Below are 18,061 nucleotides of genomic sequence, written 5' to 3'. Positions count from 1 at the left end.
GCAGTGCTACCGGAGAACGAAAGAGCTCGCGGGGGAATTCGAAGGCTACGTCTGTCGTCTGCGTTTCGAACCGTGATCCTGTGGCGGACACATTTGTGCGTGTGTGTGTGTGTGTGTGTGTGTGTGTGTGTGTGTGTGTGTGTGTGTGTGTGTGTGTGTGTGTGTGTGTGTGTGTGTGTGTGTGTGTGTGTTCTGTGTCGTTGCTCGTAACACTGGTGATGACTAAATAAATGTAAGAAAAAAAATACAATGCAACTGTCTTGTCATGTCTTTATTTGTATCATTTATTTATTTATTTTTTACATTCAGCATACGGGATGACTTGTAATACAACGTAAAACTCGGGTCGTTTCGACCCGAGGACGAGGCCGAGGGCTCACGGGTCATTCTGACCCCGGGGACGACGGCGAGGCCGGGAGCTCGGCTATAAACGAGGGTCATTCAGACCCCGGGGACGGGGGCCGGGAACTCGACGATAAACGCGGGTCATTCTAACTCCGGGGACGGGGGCTGTGAGCTCGACGATAAACGCGGGTCATTCTAACTCCGGGGACGGGGGCCGAGAGCTCGACGATAAACGCGGGTCATTCTGACCCCGGGGCCGGGAGCTCGGCGATAAATGCGGGTCATTTAGACCCCAGGGACGGGGCCAGGAGTTCGGCGATAAACGCGGGTCATTCTGACCCCGGGGACGAGGCACATAAACACTCGAAAGTGGGTCTTTTTGACCCAGATGGCAACAGGAGGGTTAAGTAGAAGTATAGATACTAGGATATAGAAATACTTTTGTAAAAGTAGAAGTATAAACTCAAGCTTTTTACTTCAGTAAAAGTATAAAAGTACTGGGTTTCAAAACTACTTAAAAGTAAAACAGTAAAAGTAATGTAAGGGGAATTTCTTTTTCCCATTCAGTACGATTTCTTAAGCCGCCTCTCAGGGGCCTATAGTGCACTTCCCCACCAAAACAATCATTTTTCTAAAGGCCATAATGTTGTATTAAAATGGTATATTGAAAAATGTGGGATGCACTAGGCTACCTGTTTCAGCTGCAATATAATATGCCCATTGAAAATGATCACATTTTATTACAATGAAAGTACCACATGTGTACTACTGAGCATTAACATGCATTTCATGGAGCGGAAGACATGATAATAACTAGTTGCCTATAAGTATTGTAATATGTATGTTGAAAAAAGTCCATACCAGCCATATCTCATGGCAAAAAAAAAGTCATAGGCGCGTTGGTTCCTTTTTAAACTCCCCGCTATGGAGCGCATCTGTAAACCTATCAACTGTATAGACATCCTATTTACCTCAAACAGACAGTCGCTGGAGAAACTCGCGCGACCGGGGAACCGCCGGCAGAGAGGAGCAGAGAGACGGAAGTATCGGGGCTCTCAAGTCTCACGCATTGAACGTGACTGTCCCTCCCGGCACAACAGCTATTCGGCGGCGCGTATTTCTCGTCGCGGGTTCTCCGAGACGGACATATTTGCAATCGGCTTCTCTGCTGTCCTTGCTTTAGAGTGACGTGATTGTAACGGTTGATTTGTGTCATGTTCAGGTGCATCGCGTAAAAAACCAATAGGGTGTCGGAATGGCATATACTTCTCATCCAACCACAATCAAATTCACTCTATCCGGATGGCGCGATTTATCTGGCTAGCTAGCCGGAATGAAAAACAAACCAAAATGAAATAGTAACGAGGCTATTTTTTTTTTAAAGTAGGGAGTAGAAAGTACAGATAGTTGCGTGAAAACATAAGGAGTAGAAGTAAAAAAGTAGTCTGAAAAATAAATACTCCAGTAAAGTATAGATACTCAAAATTCCTACTTAAGTAAAGGAACGAAGTAATTGTACTTCGTTACTTGACACCTCTGCCCGTAATCAGCATTTTCTCATTTGTATGCTCTTAATCGACGTTTCACACTGAAAAGTGTTGACAACTAGATTTTCTTAAAGAATTCATTTTTTTATATTTTCCATCAAGAAAGCGTCTTCGAACATCCGAACTTCAAATTGTATGATACTTTCTTAAATACCTGAAGCGTTCATCACTATACTGCTTGTAAGCTGCATTTACTCATTTTTATGCTCTTAAACGACGTGTCAGACTGAACAGAGTTGAAAACTAGATTTTCTTAAAGAATTCTTTTTTTAATTATATTTTCCATCAAGAAAGTGTCTCAGAACATCGGAACATCAAATTGTGTAATATGTTCATGAAACCTGACGCTTTCATCACTATACTGCCCGTAAGCTGCAGTTACCCATTTTTATGTTCTTAAACGACTTTTCAGACTGAACAGAGTTCAAAACTAGATTTTCCTAAACAATTCTTATTTTGAAAAATGTTATCAATAAAGTTTCTCAGAACAATGGACCTACAAGTTAAGTGATAATGTAATGAATACCTGATTCTTTCATGAATATCGTCCCGAAAGCTGGAGTTTCTCGTTTTTATGCTCTTAAACGACTTTTCAGGCTGAGCAGAGTTGAAAACTAGATTTTCTTAAAGAATTCATTCTTTTTTGTAATTTTTCTTCAAGAAAGTGTTTCAGAACACCGGACCTACAGTTTGTATGATATTGTATTGAATACCTGAAGCTTTAATCACTATACTGCCCGAAAGCTGGAGTTCCTTATTTTTATGCTCTTAAACGACTTTTCAGGCTGAACAGAGTTGAAAACTAGATTTTCCTATACAATTCTATTTTTTGAAAAATGTTATCAATAAAGTTTCTCAGAACAATGGAACTACAAGTTAAATGATAATTTAATGATTACATGAATCTTTCATCACCATACTCTCCGAAAGCTGGAGTTCCTCATTTTTATGTTCTTAAACGACTTTTCAGACTGAAGAGAGTTCAAAACTAGATTTTCTTAAAGAATTCTTTTTTATTGAAAAATGTTATCAAGAAAGTGTCTCAGAACACCGGACCTACAGTTTGTATGATATTGTATTGAATACCTGAAGCTTTAATCACTATACTGCCCGAAAGCTGGAGTTTCTCGTGTTTATGCTCTTAAACGACTTTTCAGGCTGAGCAGAGTTGAAAACTAGATTTTCTTAAAGAATTCATTCTTTTTTGTAATTTTTCTTCAAGAAAGTGTCTCAGAACACCGGACCTACAGTTTGTATGATATTGTATTGAATACCTGAAGCTTTAATCACTATACTGCCCGAAAGCTGGAGTTCCTTATTTTTATGCTCTTAAACGACTTTTCAGGCTGAGCAGAGTTGAAAACTAGATTTTCTGAAAGAATTCATTCATTTGTAATTTTACTTGAAGAAAGTGTCTCAGAACACCGGATCGACATTTTGTATGATATTGTATTGAATACCTGAAGCTTTAATCACTATAACTCCCAAAAGCTGGAGTACCTCATTTTTATGTTCTTAAACGACTTTTCAGACTGAACAGAGTTCAAAACTAGATTTTCCTAAACAATTCTTATTTTGAAAAATGTTATCAATAAAGTTTCTCAGAACAATGGACCTACAAGTTAAGTGATAATGTAATGAATACCTGATTCTTTCATGAATATCGTCCCGAAAGCTGGAGTTTCTCGTTTTTATGTTCTTAAACGACTTTTCAGGCTGAGCAGAGTTGAAAACTAGATTTTCTTAAAGAATTCATTCTTTTGTAATTTTACATAAAGAAAGTATCTCAGAACACTGGACCTACATTTTGTAAAATATTGTATTGAATACCTGAAGCTTTAATCACTATAACGCCCAAAAGCTGGAGTTCCTCATTTTTATGCTCTTAAACGACTTTTCAGACTGAACAGAGTACAAAACTAAATTTTCTTAAAGAATTCATTCTTTTGTAATTTGACATCAGGAAAGTGTCTCAGAACACCGGACCTACATTTTGTATGATATTGTATTGAATACCTGAAGCTTTAATCACTATACTGCCCGAAAGCTGGAGTTCCTTATTTTTATGCTCTTAAACGACTTTTCAGGCTGAACAGAGTTGAAAACTAGATTTTCCTATACAATTCTATTTTTTGAAAAATGTTATCAATAAAGTTTCTCAGAACATTGGAACTACAAGTTAAATGATAATTTAATGATTACATGAATCTTTCATCACCATACTCTCCGAAAGCTGGAGTTCCTCATTTGTATGCTCTTAAACGAGGTTTCAGAGTGAACCGAGTTGAAAACTAGATTTTCTGAAAGAATTCATCTTTTTTGTAATTTTTCTTCAAGAAAGTGTCTCAGAACACCGGACCTACAGTTTGTATGATATTGTATTGAATACCTGAAGCTTTAATCACTATACTGCCCGAAAGCTGGAGTTCCCTATTTTTATGCTCTTAAACGACTTTTCAGGCTGAGCAGAGTTGAAAACTAGATTTTCTTAAAGAATTCTTATTTATTGAAAGATGTTATCAAGGAAGTTTCTCAGAGCACTGGACCTATAAGTTAAATGATAATTTAATAATTACATGACTTTTTTATCACTATACTTCCCGAAAACTGGAGTTCCTCTTTTTTATGTTCTTAAACGACTTTTCAGACTGAACAGAGTTCAAAACTAGATTTTCTTAAATAATTCATTCTTTTGTAATTTTACATCAAGAAAGTGTCTCAGAACACTGAACCTACATTTTGTTTGATTTTGTATTGAATACCTGAAGCTTTCACCACTATAACTCCCAAAAGCTGGAGTTCCTCATTTTTATGCTCTTAAACGACTTTTCAGACTGAACATAGTACAAAACTAAATTTCTTTAAGGAATTCATTCTTTTGTAATTTGACATCAAAAAAGTATCTCAGAACACTGGAACTACATTTTGTAATATATTGTATTAAATACCTGAAGCTTTAATCACTATTACTCCCAAAAGCTGGAGTTCCTCATTTTTATGTTCTTAAATGGACTTTTCAGACTAAAGTTTCTCAGAACAATGGACCTACAAGTTAAATGATAATATTATGAATACCTGATTCTTTCATTAATATCGACCCGAAAGCTGGAGTTTCTCGTTTTTATGCGCTTAAACGACTTTTCAGACTGAACACAGTTGAAAACTAGATTTTCTTAAAGAATTCATTCTTTTTTGTAATTTTACTTCAAGAAAGTGTCTCAGAACACCGGACCTACAGTTTGTATGATATTGTATTGAATACCTGAAGCTTTAATCACTATACTGCCCGAAAGCTGGAGTTCCTTATTTTTATGCTCTTAAACGACTAATCAGGCTGAACAGAGTTGAAAACTAGATTTTCCTAAACAATTCTTTTTTTGAAAAATGTTATCAATAAAGTTTCTCAGAACAATGGACCTACAAGTTAAATGACAATGTAATGAATACCTGATTCTTTCATGAATATCGTCCCGAAAGCTGGAGTTCCTCATTTTTATGTTTTTAAACGACTTTTCAGACTGAACAGAGTTCAAAACTAGATTTTCTTAAAGAATTTATTCTTTTGTGATTTTACATCAAGAAAGTGTCTCAGAACACTGGACCTACATTTTGTTTGATTTTGTATTGAATACCTGAAGCTTTCACCACTATAACTCCCAAAAGCTGGAGTTCCTCATTTTTATGCTCTTAAACGACTATTCAGGCTGAACAGAGTTGAAAACTAGATTTTCCTAAACAATTCTTTTTTTGAAAAATGTTATCAATAAAGTTTCTCAGAACAATGGAACTACAAGTTAAATGATAATTTAATGATTACATGAATCTTTCATCACCATACTCTCCGAAAGCTGGAGTTCCTCATTTTTATGTTCTTAAACGACTTTTCAGACTGAACAGAGTTCAAAACTAGATTTTCTTAAAGAATTCTTATTTATTGAAAGATGTTATCAAGGAAGTTTCTCAGATCACTGATGATAATTTAATGATTACATGACTTTTTTATGACTATACTTTCCGAAAGCTGGAGTTCCTCATTTTTATGTTTTTAAACGACTTTTCAGACTGAACAGAGTTCAAAACTACATTTTCTTAAAGAATTCATTCTTTTGTAATTTTACATCAAGAAAGTGTCTCAGAACACTGGACCTACATTTTGTTTGATTTTGTATTGAATACCTGAAGCTTTCACCACTATAACTCCCTAAAGATGGAGTTCCTCATTTTTATGCTCTTAAACGACTTTTCAGACTGAACAGAGTTCAAAACTAGATTTTCCTAAACAATTCTTTTTTTGAAACATGTTATCAATAAAGTTTCTCAGAACAATGGACCTACAAGTTAAATGACAATGTAATGAATACCTGATTCTTTCATGAATATCGTCCCGAAAGCTGGAGTTCCTCATTTTTATGTTTTTAAACGACTTTTCAGACTGAACAGAGTTCAAAACTAGATTTTCTTAAAGAATTCATTCTTTTGTGATCTTACATCACAAAAGAATGAAGAAGTGTCTCAGAACACTGGACCTACATTTTGTTTGATTTTGTATTGAATACCTGAAGCTTTCACCACTATAACTCCCAAAAGCTGGAGTTCCTCATTTTTATGCTCTTAAAAAACTATTCAGGCTGAACAGAGTTGAAAACTAGATTTTCCTACACAATTCTTTTTTTGAAAAATGTTATCAATAAAGTTTCTCAGAACAATGGAACTACAAGTTAAATGATAATTTAATGATTACATGAATCTTTCATCACCATACTCTCCGAAAGCTGGAGTTCCTCATTTTTATGTTCTTAAACGACTTTTCAGACTGAACAGAGTTCAAAACTAGATTTTCTTAAAGAATTCTTTCCACCGAGCCCTCGCCGTCGCCCTGGGGTCTGTTCGACCCTCGAGTTTGAGCGAGCCCTCGGCCTCGTCCCTCGGGTCAAAATGACTCGCGTTGATCGCCGAGCCCTCCCCTCGCCGTCGTCCTCCGGGTCAGACTGACCCGTGTTTATCGCCGAGCTCCCGGCCACCGTCCCCGGGGTCAGAATGACCCGCGTATATCGCTGAGCTCCTGGCCTCGTCCCTGGGGTCTAAATGAACTGCGTTTGTCGGCAAGCACCAAGCTTCGTCCCGGCCTCGTCCCCGGGGTCAGAATGACCCGCGTATATCGTCGAGCTCTCGGCCCCCGTCCCCCGGGGTCAGAATGACCCGCGTTTATCGTCGAGCTCCCGGCCCCCGTCCCCGGAGTCAGAATGACCAGCGTATATCGTCGAGCTCCAGGCCCCCGTCCCCGGGGTCAGAATGACCCGCGTATATCGTCGAGCTCTCGGCCCCCGTCCCCGGAGTCTGAATGACCCTCGTTTATAGCCGAGCTCCCGGCCTCGCAGTCGTCCCCGGGGGCAGAATGACCCGTAGTTGTATTACAAGTCATCCCGTATGCTAAATGTAAAAAATAAATAAATAAATGATACAAATAAAGACATGACAAGACAGTTGCATTGTATTTTTTTTTCTTACATTTATTTAGTCATCACCAGTGTTACAAGCAACGACACAGAACACACACACACACACACACACACACACACACACACACACACACACACACACAAACGCGCGCGCGCACACACACACACACACACACACACACACACACACACACACACACACACACACACGCGCGCGCGCGCACAAATGTGTCCGCCACAGGATCACGGTTCGAAACGCAGACGACAGACGTAGCCTTCGAGTTCCCCCGCGAGCTCTTTCGTTCTCCGGTAGCACTGCGAGCTGTGGTGTGGTCGCTCGGGGTCGCGCTCGGCGGACCGGGGAGCTTCCCCGGGCCCCGTGCGACCCACGGAGCCCGGCTCGCCCGCCAAACGGGCGAACCGACGTTCGGATTCGGTCGCGGCGGCGGCGGCGGCGGCCCGCCCCTCGGGCAATCGCGGAATCGTCAAAGGCCCGGTCCCGGTCCCGGTCGCGTTCCCTCTCTCGATCGACGCTGTCGGACGCGACTCTCCACGCTCTCAGCAGCGGCGGCGGCGCTTGGTCCGCCCTCTGCGGAAACATCACCCGTCGCCTGGCTTCTCGAGCGGGAGCGGAATCGTCCCAGGCCGGCACGGTCGCGGCCAGAGCCCATTCGATCGGCCTGGACGGGATCGCGTTCCAGCCGTTCGACCCGCCCCGCGCTTCTCGTTCTATGAAAGGGGTGTACTTATACGCTGTATTTATACACTATTTATTCACATCTGCGTAATCCCGCGGTCGGCTTCGTTGGTGCACTCGCGCTGATCGAAGGCTCTTTAGCAAGGAAGGCTCTTTAGTTCTGATTGACTTTGCAGGACACAGGGTGTGCGAGGAATGAGTGAGGACAACACGAGGGTTATTAATGTGAATACTTTTGACACCGCTGCTTACGGGCAGTATGAAAGCTTAAGTATTTATGAAAGTATCATACAATTTGAAGTTCTGATGTGCTGAGACACTTTATTTATGGAACGGTTTAAAAAAAAAAAAGAATTGTTGAAGAAAATGTAGTTTTCAACTCCGTTTAGCCTAAAATGTCGTGTATGAAAATGAGTAAATGCAGCTTTCGGGCAGTAGAGAAATGGAAGCTTCAGGTATTCATTAAAAGCTCATATAATTTGTAGTTCCGCTGTTTTGAAACACTTTCTTGATGGAAAATTAAAAAAAAAAAATCTTTAAGAAAATCTAGTTTTCAACTCTGTTCAGTCTGAAACGTCGTTTAAGAGCATAAAAATGAGTAAATTCATAAACATATCATACAATTTGAAGTGCAGATGTTCTGAGACACTTTCTTGATGGAAAATTTAAAAAAAAATTAATTCTTTTAGAAAATCTTGTTTTCAACTCTGTTCAGTCTGAATCGTCGTTTAAGAGCATAAAAATGAGTAAATGCAGCTTACGGGAAGTATAGTGATGAAAGCTTCAGGTATTCATGAACATATCATATAATTTGAATTCCTGATGTTCTCAGAGGCTTTCTTGATGGAAAATATTTAAACAATTAATTCTTTAAGAAAATCAAGTTTTCAACTCTGTTCAGTCTGAAACGGCGTTTAAGAGCATAAAAATGAGTAAATTCATAAACATATCATACAATTTGAAGTGCAGATGTTCTGAGACACTTTCTTGATGGAAAATTTAAAAAAAAATTAATTCTTTTAGAAAATCTTGTTTTCAACTGTTCAGTCTGAATCGTCGTTTAAGAGCATAAAAATGAGTAAATGCAGCTTACGGGAAGTATAGTGATGAAAGCTTCAGGTATTCATGAACATATCATATAATTTGAATTCCTGATGTTCTCAGAGGCTTTCTTGATGGAAAATATTTAAACAATTAATTCTTTAAGAAAATCAAGTTTTCAATTCTGTTCAGTCTGAAACGGCGTTTAAGAGCATAAAAATGAGTAAATGCAGCTTACGAGCAGTGTAGTGATGAAAGCTTCAGGTTTCATGAACATATTACACCATTTGATGTTCCGATGTTCTGAGACACTTTCTTGATGGAAAATATATTTAAAAAATGAATTCTTTAAGAAAATGTAGTTTGGCCATAACGATGAGGCTCCCGGAGTGCACGGTGGCTCACACTCCCCTGATGAAAGTTACAGAGTTTTTTCTGAGTAAATTCAATGATAACAAAAGTTGAACGAGTGTGTAGTTTGGGTTTTGGACCACAGGCAAAAACGACTCCCCCGTTGAGCGACCCGTGTCAAGATATGAAATGTGAAAGCTTCGCACACAAGTCACACGAAGCCTCGCCGGCCTCCCAATGATCACAGGACACAGACAGTTGTAGTATATTGTTTTATTTTGTATAGTTATAACCCCCAGTGTAACAAGCAATGGCACACACACACACACACACACACACACACACACACACACACACACACACACACACACACACACACACACACACACACACACTTCTCCGACCCTGGGTCACAATTTCATGTAATTCCACATCCTCCACTTGTCCTGGGATCAAGGTGTGTCTTTTGGTCCTACAAGCTAGCGGATGGTACCGTTTGAATCGCAACTGCCATATTAGTGGGAGGCAGCAATCTCGAGTGCCTCCGACCTTCTTTTAAAGCTACACTAGCCGAAGAAGCAAAAAAAACAAACAAAATGGCCGATTTAGAAAAGTGACTTCCCGAGGTCCCACGAGCTCGGGGACGGGACCGTTGGAACCGCGACGGCCGTATTAGTGGGAGTGCGGCAAACTCCAGTGCTTCCGACTTTTCGCGAAAGCTGCACGAGCCGCAGAAGCGAAAACAAAATGGCCGATTTAGAAAAGTGCCTTCCCGAGGTCCCTCGAGCTCGGCGACGGGATCGTCGGAACCGCGACGGCCGTATCAGTGGGAGCGCATCAAACTCGAGTCCTTCCGACTTTTCGCGAAAGCTGCAGGAGCCGAAGAAGCGAAAACAAAATGGCCGATTTCAAAAACTGCCTTCCCGAGGTCCCGCGAGCACAGCGACGGGATCGTCGGAACCGCGACGGCCGTATTAGTGGGAGGCAGAAAACTCGAGTCCTTCCGACTTTCTGTGAAAGCTACACTAGCCGAAGAACCGAAAACAAAATGGCCGATTTAGAAAAGTGCCTTCCCGAGATCGTGCGAGCTCGGCGACGGGACCGTCGGAACCGCGACGGCCGTATTAGTGGGAGGCAGAAAACTCGAGTCCTTCCGACTTTTCGCGAAAGCTGCACGAGCCGCAGAAGTGAAAACAAAATGGCCGATTTAGAAAAGTGCCTTCCCGAGGTCCAGCGAGCTCGGCGACGGGATCGTCGGAACCGCGACGGCCGTATTAGTGGGAGCGCGGCAAACTCGAGTGCTTCCGACTTTTCGCGAAAGCTGCAGGAGCCGAAGAAGCGAAAACAAAATGGCCGATTTAGAAAAGTGCCTTCCCGAGATCGTGCGAGCTCGGCGACGGGACCGTCGGAACCGAGACGGCCGTATTAGTGGGAGGCAGAAAACTTGAGTCCTTCCGACTTTCTGTGAAAGCTACACTAGCCGAAGAAGCGAAAACAAAATGGCCGATTTAGAAAAGTGCCTTCCAGAGGTCCCGCGAGCTCGGCGACGGGATCGTCGGAACCGCGACGGCCGTATCAGTGGGAGCGCATCAAACTCGAGTCCTTCCGACTTTTCGCGAAAGCTGCACGAGCCGAAGAAGCGAAAACAAAATGGCCGATTTGAAAAACTGCCTCCCCGAGGTCCCGCGAGCTCGGCGACGGGATCGTCGGAACCGCGACGGCCGTATCAGTGGGAGCGCAGCAAACTCGAGTCCCTCCGACTTTGGGTGAACGCTGCCCGAGCCGAAGAAGCGAAAACAAAATGGCCGAAGCTTCCCGAGGTCCCGCGAGCTCGGCGAAGGGATCGTCGGAACCGCAACGGCCGTATTTGTGGGAGCGCACTTGAGTCCCTCCGACTTTGGGTGAACGCTGCCCGAGCCAAAGAAGCGAAAACAAAACACTTTCTTGATGGAAATCTAGTTTTCAACTCTGTTCAGTCTGAAACGTCGTTTAAGAGCATAAAAATGAGTTACTGCAGCTTACGGGAAGTATAGTGATGAAAGCTTCAGGTATATCATACAATTTGAAGTTCCGATGTTCGAAGACGCTTTCTTGATGGAAAATATAAAAAAATGAATTCTTTAAGAAAATCTAGTTTTCAACACTGTATAGTGTGAAACGTCGATTAAGAGCATAAAAATGAGTAAATGCAGCTTACGGGTGATGAAAGCTTCAGGTATTCATGAACATATCATATAATTTGAATTCCTGATGTTCTCAGAGACTTTCTTGATGGAAAATATAAAAAAATGAATTCTTTAAGAAAATCTAGTTTTCAACTCTGTTCAGTCTGAAACGTCGTTTTAGAGCATAAAAATAAGTTACTGCAGCTTACTGGCAGTATAGTGATGAAAGCTTCAGGTATTCATGAACATATCATACAATTTGAAGTGCAGATGTTCTGAGACACTTTCTTGATGGAAAATTTAAAAAAAAATTAATTCTTTTAGAAAATCTTGTTTTCAACTCTGTTCAGTCTGAATCGTCGTTTAAGAGCATAAAAATGAGTAAATGCAGCTTACGGGAAGTATAGTGATGAAAGCTTCAGGTATTCATGAACATATCATATAATTTGAATTCCTGATGTTCTCAGAGGCTTTCTTGATGGAAAATATAAAAAAATGAATTCTTTAAGAAAATCAAGTTTTCAACTCTGTTCAGTCTGAATCGTCGTTTAAGAGCATAAAAATGAGTAAATGCAGCTTACGGGAAGTATAGTGATGAAAGCTTCAGGTATTCATGAACATATCATATAATTTGAATTCCTGATGTTCTCAGAGGCTTTCTTGATGGAAAATATAAAAAAATTAATTCTTTAAGAAAATCAAGTTTTCAACTCTGTTCAGTCTGAATCGTCGTTTAAGAGCATAAAAATGAGTAAATGCAGCTTACGGGAAGTATAGTGATGAAAGCTTCAGGTATTCATGAACATATCATATAATTTGAATTCCTGATGTTCTCAGAGGCTTTCTTGATGGAAAATATAAAAAAATGAATTCTTTAAGAAAATCAAGTTTTCAACTCTGTTCAGTCTGAAACGTCGTTTAAGAGCATAAAAATGAGTAAATGAAGCTTACGCGAAGTATAGTGATGAAAACTTCAGGTATTCATGAACATATCATATAATTTGAAGTTCTGATGTTCTCAGAGGCTTTCTTGATGGAAAATATAAAAAAAATGAATTCTTTAAGAAAATCAAGTTTTCAACTCTGTTCAGTCTGAAACGTCGTTTAAGAGCATAAAAATGAGTAAATGAAGCTTACGCGAAGTATAGTGATGAAAACTTCAGGTATTCATGAACATATCATATAATTTGAAGTTCTGATGTTCTCAGAGGCTTTCTTGATGGAAAATATATAAAAAAAATGAATTCTTTAAGAAAATCAAGTTTTCAACTCTGTTCAGTCTGAAACGTCGTTTAAGAGCATAAAAATGGGTAACTGCAGCTTCCGGGCAATATAGTGATGAAAGCTTCAGGTTTCACGAATATATCATACAATTTGAAGTTCCGATGTTCGAAGACGCTTTCTTGATGGAAAATATAAAAAAAATGAATTCTTTAAGAAAATCTAGTTTTCAACTCTGTTCAGTCTGAACGTCGTTTAAGAGCATAAAAATGGGTAACTGCAGCTTCCGGGCAGTATAGTGATGAAAGCGTCAGGTTTCATGAACATATTACACAATTTGATGTTCCGATGTTCTGAGACACTTTCTTGATGGAAAATATAATTAAAAAAAAGAATTCTTTAAGAAAATCTAGTTTTCAACTCTGTTCAGTCTGACACGTCGTTTAAGAGCATAAAAATGAGTAAATGCAGCTTACAAGCAGTATAGTGATGAACGCTTCAGGTATTTAAGAAAGTATCATACAATTTGAAGTTCGGATGTTCGAAGACGCTTTCTTGATGGAAAATATAAAAAAATGAATTCTTTAAGAAAATCTAGTTGTCAACACTTTTCAGTGTGAAACGTCGATTAAGAGCATACAAATGAGAAAATGCTGATTACGGGCAGAGGTGTCAAGTAACGAAGTACAATTACTTCGTTCCTTTACTTAAGTAGGAATTTTGAGTATCTATACTTTACTGGAGTATTTATTTTTCAGACTACTTTTTTACTTCTACTCCTTATGTTTTCACGCAACTATCTGTACTTTCTACTCCCTACTTTAAAAAAAAAATAGCCTCGTTACTATTTCATTTTGGTTTGTTTTTCATTCCGGCTAGCTAGCCAGATAAATCGCGCCATCCGGATAGAGTGAATTTGATTGTGGTTGGATGAGAAGTATATGCCATTCCGACACCCTATTGGTTTTTTACGCGATGCACCTGAACATGACACAAATCAACCGTTACAATCACGTCACTCTAAAGCAAGGACAGCAGAGAAGCCGATTGCAAATATGTCCGTCTCGGAGAACCCGCGACGAGAAATACGCGCCGCCGAATAGCTGTTGTGCCGGGAGGGACAGTCACGTTCAATGCGTGAGACTTGAGAGCCCCGATACTTCCGTCTCTCTGCTCCTCTCTGCCGGCGGTTCCCCGGTCGCGCGAGTTTCTCCAGCGACTGTCTGTTTGAGGTAAATAGGATGTCTATACAGTTGATAGGTTTACAGATGCGCTCCATAGCGGGGAGTTTAAAAAGGAACCAACGCGCCTATGACTTTTTTTTTGCCATGAGATATGGCTGGTATGGACTTTTTTCAACATACATATTACAATACTTATAGGCAACTAGTTATTATCATGTCTTCCGCTCCATGAAATGCATGTTAATGCTCAGTAGTACACATGTGGTACTTTCATTGTAATAAAATGTGATCATTTTCAATGGGCATATTATATTGCAGCTGAAACAGGTAGCCTAGTGCATCCCACATTTTTCAATATACCATTTTAATACAACATTATGGCCTTTAGAAAAATGATTGTTTTGGTGGGGAAGTGCACTATAGGCCCCTGAGAGGCGGCTTAAGAAATCGTACTGAATGGGAAAAAGAAATTCCCCTTACATTACTTTTACTGTTTTACTTTTAAGTAGTTTTGAAACCCAGTACTCAGTTGTTATGTGCGAATAAGGACACTATGAAAGGGGTGTACTTATACGCTGTATTTATACACAATTTATTCACATCTGCGTAATCACGCGGTCGGCCTCGTTGGTGTGCTCGCGCTGATCGAAGGCTCTTTAGCAAAGACAGATTGACTCCGCAGGACACAGGGTGTGCGAGGAATGAGTGAGGACAACACGAGGGTTATTAATGTGAATACTTTTGACACCGCTGCTTACGGGCAGTATGAAAGCTTAAGTATTTATGAAAGTATCATACAATTTGAAGTTCTGATGTGCTGAGACACTTTATTTATGGAACGGTTTAAAAAAAAAAGAATTGTTGAAGAAAATGTAGTTTTCAAGTCCGTTTAGCCTAAAATGTCGTGTATGAAAATGAGTAAATGCAGCTTTCGGGCAGTAGAGAAATGGAAGCTTCAGGTATTCATTAAAAGCTCACATAATTTGTAGTTCCGCTGTTTTGAAACACTTTCTTGATGGAAAATTTAAAAAAAAAAATCTTTAAGAAAATCTAGTTTTCAACTCTGTTCAGTCGGAAACGTCGTTTAAGAGCATAAAAATGAGTAAATTCATAAACATATCATACAATTTGAAGTGCAGATGTTCTGAGACACTTTCTTGATGGAAAATTTAAAAAAAAATTAATTCTTTTAGAAAATCTTGTTTTCAACTCTGTTCAGTCTGAAACGTCGTTTAAGAGCATAAAAATGAGTAAATGCAGCTTACGGGAAGTATAGTGATGAAAGCTTCAGGTATTCATGAACATATCATATAATTTGAATTCCTGATGTTCTCAGAGGCTTTCTTGATGGAAAATATTTAAACAATTAATTCTTTAAGAAAATCAAGTTTTCAACTCTGTTCAGTCTGAAACGGCGTTTAAGAGCATAAAAATGAGTAAATGCAGCTTACGAGCAGTGTAGTGATGAAAGCTTCAGGTTTCATGAACATATTACACCATTTGATGTTCCGATGTTCTGAGACACTTTCTTGATGGAAAATATAAAAAAAAGAATTCTTTAAGAAAATCTAGTTTTCAACTCTGTTCAGTCTGAAACGTCGTTTAAGAGCATACAAATGGGTAACTGCAGCTTACGGGCAATATAGTGATGAAAGCTTCAGGTATTCATTAACATATCATACAATTTGCAGTGCAGATGTTCTGAGACACTTTCTTGATGGAAATTTAAAAAAAAAAAAGAATTCTTTTAAAAAATCTTGTTTTCAACTCTGTTCAGTCTGATTCGTCGTTTAAGAGCATACAAATGAGTAAATGAAGCTTACGGGAAGTATAGTGATGAACCCTTCAGGTATTTAAGAAAGTATCATACAATTTGAAGTTCCGATGTTCTGAGACACATTCTTGATTGGAAATTTAAAAAAAAAAGAATTCTTTTAGAAAATCTAGTTTTCAACTTTGTTCAGTCTAAAACGTCGTTTAACAGTATAAAAACGATTAAATGCAACTTACAGGCAGTATAGTGATGAAAGCTTCAGGTATTCATGAACATATCATACAATTTGAAGTTCCGATGTTCGAAGACGCTTTCTTGATGGAAAATATATTTTAAAAATGAATTCTTTAAGAAAATGTAGTTTGGCCATAACGATGAGGCTCCCGGAGTGCACGGTGGCTCACACTCCCCTGATGAAAGTTACAGAGTTTTTTCTGAGTAAATTCAATGATAACAAAAGTTGAACGAGTGTGTAGTTTGGGTTTTGGACCACAGGCAAAAACGACTCCCCCGTTGAGCGACCCGTGTCAAGATATGAAATGTGAAAGCTTCGCACACAAGTCACACGAAGCCTCGCCGGCCTCCCAATGATCACAGGACACAGACAGTTGTAGTATATTGTTTTATTTTGTATAGTTATAACCCCCAGTGTAACAAGAAATGGCATACACACACACACACACACACACACACACACACACACACACACACACACACACACACACACACACACACACACACACACACACACACTTCTCCGACCCTGGGTCACAATTTCATGTAATTCCACATCCTCCACTTGTCCTGGGATCAAGGTGTGTCTTTTGGTCCTACAAGCTAGCGGATGGTACCGTTTGAATCGCAACTGCCATATTAGTGGGAGGCAGCAATCTCGAGTGCCTCCGACCTTCTTTTAAAGCTACACTAGCCGAAGAAGCAAAAAAAACAAACAAAATGGCCGTTTTAGAAAAGTGACTTCCCGAGGTCCGAAGAGCTCGTGGCGGGACAGTTGGAACCGCGACGGCCGTATTAGTGGGAGGCAGAAAACTCGAGTCCTTCCGACTTTCTGTAAAAGCTACAGGAGCCGAAGAAGCAAAAAAACAAAATGGCCGATTTAGAAAAGTGACTTCCCGAGGTCCCACGAGCTCGGGGACGGGACCGTTGGAACCGCGACGGCGGCATTAGTGGGAGGCAGAAAACTCGAGTCCTTCCGACTTTCCGCGAAAGCTGCACGAGCCACAGAAGCAAAAACAAAATGGCCGATTTAGAAAACTGTCTTCCCGAGGTCCCTCGAGCTCGGCGACGGGATCGCCGGAACCGCTACGGCCGTATCAGTGGGAGCGCGGCCAACTGGAGTCCTTCCGACTTTCCGTGAACGCTGCACGAGCCGAAGAAGCGAAAACAAAATGGCCGATTTAGAAAAGTGCCTTCCCGAGGTCCCTCGAGCTCGGCGACGGGATCGTCGGAACCGCGACGGCCGTATTAGTGGGAGTGCGGCAAACTCGAGTGCTTCCGACTTTTCGCGAAAGCTGCACGAGCCGCAGAAGCGAAAACAAAATGGCCGATTTAGAAAAGTGCCTTCCCGAGGTCACTCGAGCTCGGCGACGGGATCGTCGGAACCGCGACGGCCGTATCACTGGGAGCGCATCAAACTCGAGTCCTTCCGACTTTTCGCGAAAGCTGCAGGAGCCGAAGAAGCGAAAACAAAATGGCCGATTTCAAAAACTGCCTTCCCGAGGTCCCGCGAGCACGGCGACGGGATCGTCGGAACCGCGACGGCCGTATTAGTGGGAGGCAGAAAACTCGAGTCCTTCCGACTTTTCGCGAAAGCTGCACGAGCCGCAGAAGTGAAAACAAAATGGCCGATTTAGAAAAGTGCCTTCCCGAGGTCCCGCGAGCTCGGCGACGGGATCGTCGGAACCGCGACGGCCGTATTAGTGGGAGCGCGGCAAACTCGAGTGCTTCCGACTTTTCGCGAAAGCTGCAGGAGCCGAAGAAGCGAAAACAAAATGGCCGATTTAGAAAAGTGCCTTCCCGAGATCGTGCGAGCTCGGCGACGGGACCGTCGGAACCGCAACGGCCGTATTAGTGGGAGGCAGAAAATTCGAGTCCTTCCGACTTTCTGTGAAAGCTACACTAGCCGAAGAAGCGAAAACAAAATGGCCGATTTAGAAAAGTGCCTTCCCGAGGTCCCGCGAGCTCGGCGACGGGATCGTCGGAACCGCGACGGCCGTATCAGTGGGAGCGCATCAAACTCGAGTCCTTCCGACTTTTCGC

This window comes from Clinocottus analis, unplaced genomic scaffold (assembly GCF_023055335.1).
Source record: "Clinocottus analis isolate CAN_PGR_092001 unplaced genomic scaffold, fCliAna1.0.p SCAF_20, whole genome shotgun sequence".
Classification (NCBI taxonomy): Eukaryota; Metazoa; Chordata; class Actinopteri; order Perciformes; family Cottidae; genus Clinocottus; species Clinocottus analis.
This window is presented reverse-complemented; position numbering follows the sequence as displayed.